The sequence below is a fragment of the Macrotis lagotis genome, chromosome X (assembly GCF_037893015.1).
Source record: "Macrotis lagotis isolate mMagLag1 chromosome X, bilby.v1.9.chrom.fasta, whole genome shotgun sequence".
Classification (NCBI taxonomy): domain Eukaryota; kingdom Metazoa; phylum Chordata; class Mammalia; order Peramelemorphia; family Peramelidae; genus Macrotis; species Macrotis lagotis.
Genome location: NC_133666.1, coordinates 869791 through 883193, shown reverse-complemented (window position 1 = coordinate 883193; position 13403 = coordinate 869791). Strand labels below are relative to the sequence as shown.

General features: G+C 46.8%; 1 pseudogene; it reads left to right on the top strand.

Annotated features, from left to right (window-relative positions):
- The first annotated feature begins 3625 nt into the window (after positions 1–3625).
- Positions 3626–12204, top strand: LOC141499996 (structural maintenance of chromosomes protein 6 pseudogene; annotated as a pseudogene).
- The last annotated feature ends 1199 nt before the right edge of the window (positions 12205–13403 follow it).

The window sequence follows — 13403 nt, the reverse complement described above, 5'->3', positions numbered from 1 at the left end:
TGGGCATAGTTCCAAATAGCTCTCCAGAAGGGTTGGATGAGTTCACAGCTCCACCAACAGTGTAATGGTGTCCCAGATTTCCCACATCCCTTCCAACAATGATCATTATCCTTCCTGGTCATACTGGCCAATCTGAGAGGTGTGAGGTGGTACCTCAGCGAAGCTTTAATCTGCATTTCTCTAATAATTAATGATTTCGAGCATTTTTTTCGTATGGCTATGGATTGCTTTGATCTCCTCGTCTGTAAATATATCCTTTGACCATTTGTCAATTGGGGAATGGCTTTTTGTTTTAAAACTATGACTCAGTTCTCTGTATATTTTAGAAATGAGTCCTTTGTCAGAATCATTAGTTGTAAAGATTGTTTCCCAATTTACTACTTTTCTTTTGATCTTGGTTACATTGGTTTTATCTGTGCAAAAGTTTTTAATTTAATGTAATCGAAATCATCTAATTGGTTTTTAGTGATGTTCTCCAACTCTTCCTTAGTCATAAACTGTTCCCCTTTCCATAGATCTGACAGGTAGACTAGTCCTTGATCTTCTAATTTGCTTATAGTATTGTTTTTTATGTCGAAGTCCTGTAACCATTTGGATCTTATCTTGGTAAAGGGTGTGAGGTGTTGGTCTAATCTAAGTTTCTTCCATACTCACTTCCAATTATCCCAGCAGTTTTTATCAAAGAGGGAGTTTTTATCCCAGTGGCCGGACTCTTTGGGTTTATCAAACAGCAGATTACGATAATCCTCTCCTGCTTTTACACCTAGTCTATTCCCCTGGTCCACCACTCTATTTCTTAGCCAATTCCAAACAGTTTTGATGACTGATGCTTTATAATATAACTTTAAATCGGGTAGTGCTAAGCCACCTTCGTTTGCATTTTTTCTTTTTTTTTTTTCATTAAGCTCCTGGCAATTCTTGACTTTTTATTTCTCCATATGAATTTACTTACAATTTTTTCTGACTCATTAAAGTAATTTTTTGGAATTTTGGTTGGTAGGGCACTAAACAGGTAGTTTAGTTTTGGTAGAATTGTCATTTTTATTATATTAGCTCTCCCTATCCATGAGCTGTTGATATTTGCCCAGTTATTTAAATCTAATTTAATTTGTGTGAGAAGTGTTTTATAATTGTTTTCAAAAAGATTCTGAGTCTGTGCTGGCAAATAGACTCCCAAGTATTTTACACTGTCTGAGGTTACTTTGAATGGGATTTCTCTTTCTAGCTCTTCCTGCTGTTTCTTGCTAGACATATATAGGAAAGTTGAGGATTTATGGGGGTTTATTTTATAACCTGCAACTTTGCTAAAATTGCTAATTGTTTCCAGTAGTTTTTTAGATGATTTCTTGGGATTCTCTAGGTAGACCATCATGTCATCTGCCAATAGTGAGAGTTTTGTCTCTTCCTTCCCAATTCTAATTGCTTTAATTTCTTTTTCTTCTCTAATTGCTGATGCTAACATTTCTAATACAATATTAAATAGTAGTGGTGATAATGGGCACCCTTGTTTCACCCCTGATCTTATTGGGAATGCCTCTAGCCTCTCCCCCATTGAATATAATGCTTGTTGATGGTTTCAGTTAGATACTGCTAATTATTTTAAGGAACAGTCCATTTATTCCTATACTCTCTAGTGTTTTAAATAGGAATGGATGCTGTATTGTGTCAAAAGCTTTTTCAGCATCTATTGATAGGATCATATGGTTTCTGATAGGTTTGTTATTGATATAATTGAGTATACTAACAGTTTTCCTAATTTTGAACCAACCCTGCATTCCTGGAATAAATCCTACTTGATTGTAATGTATTATCCTGGTGATGACTTGTTGTAGTTGTTTTGCTAAGATTTTATTTAGGATTTTTGCATCTATATTCATCAGGAAAATAGGTCTGTAATTTTCTTTCTCTGTTTTAAACTCTTCCTGGTTTAGGTAACAGTACCATATTGGTTTCATAGACAGAGTTAGGCAGAGTTCCATCTTTCCCTATTTTTCCAAAGAGTTTATATAGGATTGGAACCAATTGTTGCTTAAATGTTTGATAGAATTCACTTGTGAATCCATCAGGCCCTGGAGATTTTTTTTTAGGGAGTTCCATAATGGCTTGTTGAATTTCTTTTTCTGAGATAGGGTTGTTCAGGTATTTAATCTCTTCTTCATTTAACCTGGGCAACTTATATTTTTGTAAATATTCATCCATTTCACTTAGATTAAGAAATTTATTGGCCTAACGGGCCAAATAATTTCCAATTATTACTTTAATTTCCTCCTCACTGGTGGTGAGTCCACCTTTTTTCATTTATGATACTAGCAATTTGGTTTTCTTCTTTTTATCTTTGTGGCCAAATTTAACCTTAAGGAATCTAACTTTGGTGTAACCGCCCCCCCCCAATAAAAAAAATCCCTTTTGCCAAGTGACTTCTTAAGTTAGTTTTTCCTCATCAGTCCTTGCTCTCTTTGGATTGCTTGGACCAGAACTTTATCAGTTGCTAAATCCAAAGGATTTGTTGAGAGAGATCCCTTCTCTGATTTCACCTCCCAAAGTCTAAACTCCTGAGTCTTACCTTGCTTTTTCAGTTCCCCCCACCTAGCCATATCTTAAAGTCAAAACTGAAATACAGACCACAACTTACAGAAATCAAAGTTAAGGTAAAAAGTACTTGAGTTTTCTATCCGTTTTTTTCCCCTTACTTGTCCTCCTGCTATCTTGAGTCAGGGCAATTTGTTTCCCCCTGCCACACTGAACCCTACATTCAGCCTGGTAATGTTTGTCCCTCGTTGTCTTGTATTTATTTGTTTGTTTATTTACTTTTGCAAGGCAGTAGGGTTAAGTGACTTGTCCGAGGTCCTGCAGCTGGGTCATTATAAAGCCTCTGAGGCTGGATTTGAATTCGGGTCCTACTGACTCTAGGGCTGGTGCTCTATCCACCGTGACAGCTAGCTGCCCCTGTCTTTCATTTTGAAAGATCATAACCACTGGGCGCTGATGTCATCAGAAGCATATGTACTGCATTTGGGTGGGGGGCAGGGGGCTATGCTAAATCACCATTCTCTCTTTCTCTTGCAGAGGCACCTGGGTCCAGTGGTCAGATATGAATTAGCCTAATTCCTTTGAGTCACAGCTCTGCCTAAAAACCCTAAGAGGACTTGTCCTTTTCGGGCAGAATGATTCTCAATCTCAATGTGGTCCCCAAGATTCAAAGTTTGTACCGGAGTTGGTACTCTTTCAGCTTGCCTCTTTCCTTAGGCTCAGGGCTGTCTACGCAATTTTGCCTGCAAGAAATTTTACGTCATGCCTACATATGAACTCTTTAAAATTAGTAAGAAGACTGGAGTAGCCGGACCCTGGTCTGTAATCGAGGGGGACGGTGGGAAGGGGGGCAGAAGGGGAGGGAGAGGAGGGGGAGGGGGGGGTGAGGAGGGAGAGGGGAAGAGGGGAGCGGGAGGGGGGCAGGGGGCGCAAGACTTCCAATCCCCCATGGCCCCTGGAGCCCCTCTTGCCACCCTGGGCCTGCCAAGGCGGGGTGGGGGGGGGGGGGGTAGGGAGGGGCGGGAAGGCTGCCAGCCGCCATTGGAGGGCCGGGCCGCCCGAGACCCGCCCCCGCGAGCCCCGGCGTGCGCAGGCGCAGACAGACGCCCCGCGAAGGCGAAGCTGCCGCGGCTCCTCGGGGGTCCCGAGAGCCAGTTGCGCGCGCAAACACACGACCCTGGCCTGGCTCCCCGCCGGTCGCGCAGGCGCAGGCGCAGGCAGAGGGCTCCTGGAGTGTCGCCGGCCCAGGTCGGGCTCTGGGCCTTGTGGCTGCAGTGGGCTTTCAGCTGAGAGGTAAGGGAGTCCCGACGCCCCGGTTCGCGGGGCGCTGGGGGGCCGGGGTCCGCGTGACCGGGTCAGGTGTGTGTTAGCGTGGAGGGGCCCGGGGGCCGGGGGCGCTGGAGGGGGTACGTGCGGGGCTAACGTGGGGGGCGGGAGGACGAGGGGGGGGCTGCAGCAGGGCCGGGGGGGGGGCGCGGGGCTAACGTGGGGGGCGGGAGGACGAGGGGGGGCTGCAGCAGGGCCGGGGGGGGCGCGGGGTTAACGTGGGGGGCGGGAGGCCAAGGGGGCTGCAGCCAGGACGGGGCGCGTGCACGCCCCACGTGGGGGGGCGGGGGGCCAAGGGGGCTGCAGCCGGGACGGGGGAGGGGGGAAGCGCGGGGTCCTCGTGGCCGAGGCATGGGAGGGACGTGATGTCCACGCGGTCGGGGCGTGGGGATGGGGGCGGCTGGAGGGGGCGTTGATGCGGGGTCCACGTGAGCGGGGAGGGGGGCGCACAGCGTCAGTGTGGGGGCGGCGCTGGGTCCTTCTGGACGCACGGGGTGCGTCCACGTGTCCTGGGTGGGTGTGGGTTAGCGTGGAGAGGGCGGGGGATGAGTGTGCTGGAGGGGGGGCGCGGGGTCCACGTGGCAGGAGTGCCTGGGGGGAGGGGCTTCGTGGCCCGACCAGGAGGGGGGTGGGCTTGGGTCCCTAGGGGCTGGGTTGTCTGCCTGGTGGTGGAGGGGGTGCACGAGCGGGGCGGAGCCAGGCGGGGCCGGGCCGAGTGGGGCGGAGCCAGGGGGCGGGGGGGCGGGTCGGGGCCAGGCGGGGGGGGGGGGGGGCGGTGGTGGGCCGAGCGGGGCGGGGCCAGGCGGGGGCGGGCCGAGCGGGGCGGGGCCAGGCGGGGGCGGGCCGAGCGGGGCGGGGGTGGGACGAGTGAGGAGGGGGCGGGCCGAGCCGGGCGGGGGTGGGACGAGTGAGGAGGGGGCGGGCCGAGCCGGGCGGGGGTGGGACGAGTGAGGAGGGGGCGGGCCGAGCCGGGCGGGGGTGGGACGAGTGAGGAGGGGGCGGGCCGAGCCGGGCGGGGGTGGGACGAGTGAGGAGGGGGCGGGCCGAGCCGGGCGGGGGTGGGACGAGTGAGGAGGGGGCGGGCCGAGCCGGGCGGGGCCAGCTGGGTCCGGGCCGGGTGGGACGAGTGAGGAGGGGGCGGGCCGAGCGGGGCGAGGCCAGGCGGGCGCGGGCCGAGCGGGGCAGGGTGGTGCCGGGCGGGCTGAGCTTCTCCCTGTGGCAGCCTCTGTTGGCCTCCCTGGGTTTCGGCCCTCTCTGGGTTGCCGTGCGTACCTCCGCGATGCCCCTGGCTTGGGCCTTGGGCCCTGGGCCCTGAGCCCGGAGGTCCCGGCGGGAGATGGGCAGGCTGGGCTTGGGCCTTCTTGGGGTGGGCGGGGTGGAGGGGGCCGAGCAAACGGCACTAGAAGGGTGCTTCCCTACCCGCAGGTTTCTTGTCCCTGACCCCATGGCTCAGAGGGGAGAGGAGCCCACCCCGCCGGCCGCGGAGGAGCCGCCCAGGGCGTGGCCGGGGCCAGAGGAGCCCCGGGAGAGCATCGTGTTCCAGAAGGTTCCTGAGGGAAGTGCCGCTCCTCCTTTGGCCTCCGGGGAGGGTGGCGTCATCGAGAGCATCCAGCTGGAGAACTTTATGTGCCAAGCCAGGCTGGGACCCATCCGATTCGGGTCCAACGTCAACTTCGTGGTGGGCCAAGAGGGCCGGGAGGAGCTGCTGACGGCTCTCCTGCTCGCTCTGGGCGGGACGACGTTGGGCTCCTCCCTGACAAAGTTTGTGAAAGCCGGAGCAGCTCTAGCCGACATCTCAGTCACCCTGAGGAACAGAGGCCAAGCCGCTTTCAAAGCTGACCTCTATGGGGACTCGATCACCGTGCAGCATCGCATCAGTGTCGACGGCACTGCCAGTTACAGACTCAAAGACCAAGCGGGAAGGCTGGTTTCCTGTCAGAAGGAGGAGCTGACGGCCCTGCTGGATCATTTTAAGATACGGGTGGATAATCCCATGTCTGTTTTACAGCAAGAGATGGGCGGGCAGTTATTGCGGACCACAGACGATGGGGACAGGTACAGGTTCTTTCTGAAGGTCACGCAGCTCGAACAGATGAATAACGATTACTTAGGTGCTTTGGAGAAGAAAACCCACACTCAGAAGCAGATAGAACAAGGAGAAGGGCAGCTTCAGGAACTGAAACGTCAGGCCGTAGAGATAAAAGAGTATTTCCAGAGTATGGCTTCCTCCAGGAAGAGAGTCGAGGAATTGAAACTCGAGTTGGCTTGGGCGCTGGTGAATGAATCTGAGAGACAGATTCAAGTGATGCTGAGTAACATAACTCTCGGAGACCAGGACACTACCAGATTAAACCAGAAACTGGAGGCCTGTCAGGTCAAATTTAATGAAGCGTCCAAAAAGTTCAGTGACATGCAGGAGAAACTGCAACAGTTAACCAAAGAAGCTGCTGAATTAGAGACCAGATGCATTCAGGCCAAAGAAGATGTGAATAGAAAGGAAATGGTCTACAAGCAAGCTGAAATTTTATATCACTCTTCCCAGGATGAATTTAAAGGATTAGACCGGATAAAAGAACAGTTCGACCAAACTCAAGCCCTGATGAGGAACATGGAACGAGGACAGTTGGAAAAACAGGAAAAGATTTTCACATTGAGGGAAAAGGTAAAGGATTTTAAGGATCAGCAAGCTTTGCTCACTCGAGAGATGGGATACATGCGGGATGTTGTGGAAAAAGACCAAAAAACCCATTTTCGCCTCAGGGAAGAAGTATCGGATATGCAGTGGACGCTGAACGAGGAGCAGCAGCAGCTCAGCCGCCTGAAAGATTGTAAAAGCGATCCGCTGAAACGGTTTGAACCGCAGGTCACGGCCCTTCTCAAAGCGGTGGACGATGCCTGCACACAGGGGCAATTTACTTCCAAACCCATAGGCCCGCTAGGAGCTTACATTCGTCTCCGGGACCCCGAATTTGCTCTGGCTATCGAGACCTGCTTAAACGGACTTCTCGCTGCCTTTTGTTGTGACAACCACAAAGATGAGCAAGTCCTCCAGAGGCTGATGAAAAAGGTTTATCCTCCAGGCTCTACGCAACCGCAGATCATCGTGTCGGCATTTCGGAGTGAGGTGCACGACGTGACAGGCAGAGCGGCCGTTCACCCAGAGTTTCCGACGGTCCTCGCGTCTTTAGAGATAGCCGATGCCGTGGTGGCCAACGCTTTGATCGACGTGAGGGGCATAGAGTCGGTGTTGCTCATCAAAAGCAGTTCTTTGGCTCGTAGAGTGATGCAGGCTCAGAGGCCCCCTAAGAACTGTAGCGAAGCTTTCACGGCCGAAGGGGACCAGGTGTTTGAACGCCGCTACTACTCCTGTGAAAAAGTGAGGCCGACTTTCTTGATCGACGTGGGAGTGGAAATAAGTCATTTGGAGAAAGAAATCGAAAACACGACGGCCCAGTTGTCTGTATATCAACAACACGTGTGTGCCCTTGAAGAGGACATCAAAAAGAATCAAGAGACTATCGAGCATTACCACCTACGCTTAAGAGAAATGATGACGACAGAGACAAAAATCATTATACAGATCAGAGATCTGGAGAATGAAGCAAAGCAGTCCATGGACATCTCATTTCTGGAAAAAGAAGCACAGAACGTTCAAAAACAGATACATCAGGTGGAGGAAAAGATGAAAACTCAAACGGAAGAGATGAAGAATTCAGAAAAAGAAAAGTTAGATGCTGAACAGAGACATGAAAACATTAAGGTGCAGATGGGTCAAGTTTCAGAATTGACACAGTCTGTCAAACGAGAACTCGAGCAGGTCAGCTCGGAAATGGATGTGGAAAAAGGATACATGCGGCATTATCAAGATAGGCTTAACCAACATCTGAATTCGCTCAAAGTGAAAAAAGAAGAGCTGACTGTGAAAGAGCGAGACCTGGAGACAGAGACTGCTCAGGCCAAATACATCTGCCCAGAACGAAAAGAAATTACAACAGCCCCCTCTGTCCTCGATAGAGAAATTAATCTGTTAAAACAGAAGATAAAAGCAGAAGACGATGCTCGTGGAAGCAGAGAAGACATCATAAGGCAGTACCAAGAAGTAAAAGAAAGATATCAGGGTCTAGATGGTCAAGTGAAGAATCTGAAAGAGTGTTTTAAATCATTGGATCAGACATCAACCCAGAGGTATGAAATGTACCAGCAGTTTAGAACAAATCTTGCATTGCGATGCAAAGTGTACTTTGACAACTTGCTATCTCAGTGGCCCTACTCAGGGGAAATGAACTTTGATCACAAAAATGAAACACTTTCTATCAGAGTCCAGCCTAAAGACGGAAATGAAGCTGCTTTTGGAGACATGCAATTCCTATCTTTTTCAAACTTTTTTTTCATTCTTACTTTGTGGTCCATCACAGAATCGCCCTTCAGATGTCTGGATACCCTGGATAGCCACATGGATTCAGACAGTAGAAGAATTGCCATGGACATGATTGTCAGGATTGCACATTCCCAGCAATGCCAGCAGTTCATCCTGCTCACTCCACAGAACGTGAGCTTTCTTCCGCCAAGCCCACTGACTAGAATACACCTATTGCCAGATGCTGAAAGAAGCCAGAGCACCCTGCCTTTCCAACCAGTTACTCAAGAGGAAGAAGCGTGAAGCTGATTTCTAATTTTTTTTTTGATGTCTGAAAGGATGTTGAAATTGAGATGGGTACACTTAGATTGGAATGATTTCTAACTTTTAAAACAAAGTTTTTATTGACATTTTCTATTTCTTACATCACTACAGTATTCATTGTGTCCCTCCTTGCCATCTACCAGAATGCCATCCTATATGACAGAGAGCGTTTTTTTTGGGGGGGGGGGCTGAAAAAGAAGGAAAAAAGTTAGCACTTCTAAGGCATACATCTATCTGAAACCCATGTGGTGTATTTAACACCTAGGGACTTTTCACCTCCATGAAGATCCATTTTGGAATGACTTCTCATAGCTCTTCATTGGAGTCCCTCTTGTTCTTCATAATTTTGATTGTTATTTATTTATTTATTTATTTGGGGGGGGGGGGGTGTTCTGTACGTGCTGTGAATGTTCTTTTTTCTTACATCACTGAACCAGTGTATAGATTTTTCCTTGCTTCTGTGTTTGCAACAGATGTCATTTCTTGCAGCATGGAAATGTTCTGTTATATTCATATATACCACAATTTGTTTAGGCATTCACCAATTGATGGAAATCTATTTTGTTTCCAGCTGTCAGCTTTCTTTTAAAAAAAAAGGTTGCTGGAAATATTTTTCCTTATTGATGATTCCCTTGGGAAATGGGCTCAGTAATTGAGTCTCTAGCTCATTAGTCACTCTATTTGCATAATTCTCAATTGTTTTGTGAGGTAGTAGGACCATTTCACAATCCTATCACTGCATTGTTGTGCCAACCTTTTCCACCACCTCTCCAACCTTGACTCTTGCCATGTTTTGTCATTTTGCCAGTGTGAGATGACACTTGATGGTTGTTTCAAATGCATTTCATGTTTCTTATTGTTGTTCGTTTGGAGTATTTTTCATGCAGTTGTGGATTCTTTGTGGTTCTTTGGACAACTGTCTGGTCATATCATTTGACCGTTCATCTGTTGAAAAATAGCTATTTGTGTTATAAGTATGCACCTATCTAATTTCCCATTTGCATTTGGAGAAATTTAATACAAAAAAAGTTGTGTTTTTTTTTGTTTTTTTTTTCCCCCCAGTGACCCTTCTTATCCTAGGATGCATTAATGTCCTCCGCAGAAGCTTTTTCAGTTTCAAGTTTCTTCTTTGTAGACACGGTATTATGTCCCTGCAGTTTCTTTACCTCATTTCCCTGGAAATCTCCCTGTGTCCGTGCTCTCCCACTCTTCTGGGTGCCAGATGCCCCAGGGGTTTCAGTTGCCCCTCCTCTCCCCAGGGTAAGTGGCCTTTTCAAGTACCATTATCCGGTCTTAAGTAAGATCCTAATCTCCCTTCACCCATTCATCAGTTGAACCCCTTCTCACCTGAAAAGTAAGACCTCTTTCCTTTCCCCTGCCTTTTCAGTCTTTCTCCCCTCCTCCTCCTTCTGAGATCACAGAGGTCACCTTCCCACATTGCTAGTCCTTGATTTGTCCCTGAGGTATCACTCTTCTCTCTCCTCTTGATCCCCTCCACCACTTTTAGGTACCTTCCTACTATATTAAAAGGTAGTCGTCCCCCCCCCCCCAAAGAAGCATTGCCCTGTGGGTAATGTGTTTCCAACTTCTGTCCATAATGCCCTCATCCTCATCTCCATTGTTACCTCTACCAAATTTCCACATGGGAGAGACTAAGGACCGGCTTCTGGAACAAGACATATTCTGTGTTCCCCTGCCAATTCTGTGGGAGTAGACTCTTTCCACTGGCCATGTTGCCAGAACAGGTTCAATCTTTAAAACCACCAGGTAAGGACAATCTTCCTTTTCCCCCCTCTTTGTTCAGAAAGGGATGAAGGTCCTGTTCATCCACAGTATGGATATCCTGGGTCCCCGGGAGCAAGGTCTGCCTTCTCCTTTGTTACCTTGTGATCCTGACAGATGGGCTTGGTATTTTGTTGTTTTCTGTTTTGTTTTTCCTTTTTTAGTTCTAGTACAAGTGATGGAACCCCCTACCTGCCCACAGTTGAGCCTTGATGGACTTGGAAGCGTTTTCAGAGTGGATGCTACACCAGAGAAGCTGGGGTCCCTGACTTCAAGATATTAGAGAAATTGACTGGGGGGGGGGGGGCTATAACTATACAGTTGATTTTTTTTTCTTCTGGCGTGTGAACCTTCACAAAGAAGGTCCGTTGATTTAATTTTGCAAACTTTTCATTTGTTGACTTTTTGAATGTTGCTATTTTTTTTAAACCGAATCCTGTTCAAATATTGATACAGTTTGATGTGAAAATTCCAGAATCTTTAGAATGTTACTGCCTAGTAGAAATGTTCATGTTATTTTTGCATTTAAACAGACCTAGACTGTTTGCCTTTTCTTGGGGGAAGGGGAATGCCCCACCACTTCTTGCAAGGGTGGGGGAGGGTAAGAATTCCTGTGCCTAAAATTCATGAGCTGCTGAAATTCTTCGCTGCTTCTCTAATTGAGCCTTCTTGTCTTGTTGGGTATGTTTATAATTCCCTGTAGATTATCCTGGCAGAGGCAAGGCTACATGGAGGCAATTTTGAGGGTTCTTTGGAATAAGGACCCAGAGGCTGTCTGTTGGGAATTGCTTATTGTACAGGGACCTCCAGAGGATCTTTTTATGTCCTATGTGAAAGGGAGGTCTACATCTCAGTTTGATAACATTTTGCATTGAAGAAATCAGAGAATATTTTTCCCACAACTGTTTGTCTCCTCACAGGGAAGGGTGATGATTAGTTGACCCCAGGACTCATATTCCTGTGGGGAGAACCCCATGTGGTTTGGAAACGTCATCATAGGCCAGATTTCCATCCAAGATGGGAAACCAGTTTTCTTAATCTTCGTTCCCCCCCCCCCCCATGGTTTGTGAAAAGCTCTAAAGTTAAAGCTAAGGCTAAGGTAGCAGAAATATTTGGTTACTTTATCACATGACTTGTTGAATCTACAGAATTTTGTGTTAGGGAAAATGATTTTTTATCTGTACACATGGGATTGTTTCTGTTGATACAACACAGATTTTTTTTTTCAGACACTTTTCTCGTATGGCTCTAGGGAAGGAAGTTAAAAGGCATTTGCTCATGACTCCTCAGAAGACTGTACTGAATTGGGGACAAGAATTGCCTATTTCCCAAAGAATGAAAACATTGGGGTAGGAAATAGAACTGGGTTCTGTGTGTGCCTCCATCACTTAGCATGGCGGGTCCCACATGGGAGAGACCAAGAACCAGCTTCCGGGGGAGGATGAGGATGATGAAGATGATGGTCCCCTACCATATAGCTGGGAGTAGCCTCTTTCCATTGATCATCTAGCCCAAACAGGCTTTGTCTTATACTTAACAGAATGGGATGTTCTTGCTCCCTTTTTCTTGCATTTCCAGAAAGAAGTGATGTTCCTCTTCTCCCCCAGTATGGGTGCCACGAGCTGACTCCTTTTACCTTCCTCTGCCCTTTTAATTAGTAAAAAAAAAAAAAAATGAGAATATGTGTGACTACCACCATAAACCATTGGACTAGAGCTGGCTGAAAGCACTGGGCTCAATACTTTGAAATGTTGGCAGCTTATGTTCTTTGAAAAAAATTGATAGTTTGATTGGTGCCATTTAAGGACTGACTGTGATTGTAAATGCAGGTTTGATTTGTTTGAATTTGTTCTAAAAACTTCAATAAAACAGACCATTTGATGTGAGATGTGTTGTTATTGTGTGATAATTATGATGTTTGATTCTCTACAGGTAGATCAAACCTTAATGGAAAACACACTTGATATATAGCATTAAGGCAATATACTTAGAATGTGCGTGAATTACAATTAAAATGTAATTACTCTATGGTGAGGGGGGGGGTTAATATAATTAACATGAAATTCCAAATTGATAGATGGATAAAGTGATTTTCTATGTAAGAAATGCATTCCAGGGACAGTTAGGATAGAGTATGGGTGTTGGAGTGAAGGGGACCTGAGGTCAAATCTGTTCTCAGAGACTTAATTCTCACTTAACTGCGTGACCTTCGGCAAGTCACTTAACCCCACAGCCTAGCAAAAGCAAAAAACAAACTAATGCATTCTGAAATGATGTTATTTGGCTAGCAATAAATTTTGTTTTATGTTTTTAAAATGCATATTGTTTATGTTATGGTTGGGCTTTTAATTTTTCTTCTATTGTGATTTTGGGGAAATGATTGTATGAGAAGTACTATTAATTTGGAATACAATACCTAAAGAGTGATAAAATCATAGCTTTCGGAAATTCACTTTTGTTTTCCTTTTTCGTTTGTATTTTAGGTTTTTTGCAAGGCAAATGGAGTTAAGTGGCTTGCCCATGGCCACACAGCTAGGTAATTATTAAGTGTCTGAGACCGGATTTGAACCCAGGTACCTCCTGACTCCCGGGCCGGTGCTTCTCCACTGGGCCGCCTAGCCGCCCCTAACTTTTGTTTTCATAAACATGACGCTATCAAACATTTAATTGGGTGTATTTTGCTTTAAAATAAATAATAAATACTTTGAATATGGGGAAGATACCAGATCTTTGGAGACTTGCATTATTTTCTGTCCCCTGGGTCTTCCGGTCTTAATGAGATTGTAAAACCTTAATAACTCTATGAGAGAAATTTCTAAGGAAATGAAATGTATTAATGAGAAACTAGACCTTCTCACGGCTGAAGTAAAGGGGCTTGCAACTTTATTTTGTCTGATAAATTGGCCATTGCTTGTGAAAATTGTGAACATGCACCTGGCATAGCAGGTCGCTACATCTTTGAGCCAGCTTCCAAGAGTAAATATCTGTGTAAATAAAATGGGGTGTAAGTGTGAAGGATCTTACTGTTTTTGATTTTACTATTCTGAATTTGTGGTCATGTAATAATAGTTAAATATTCATGGAA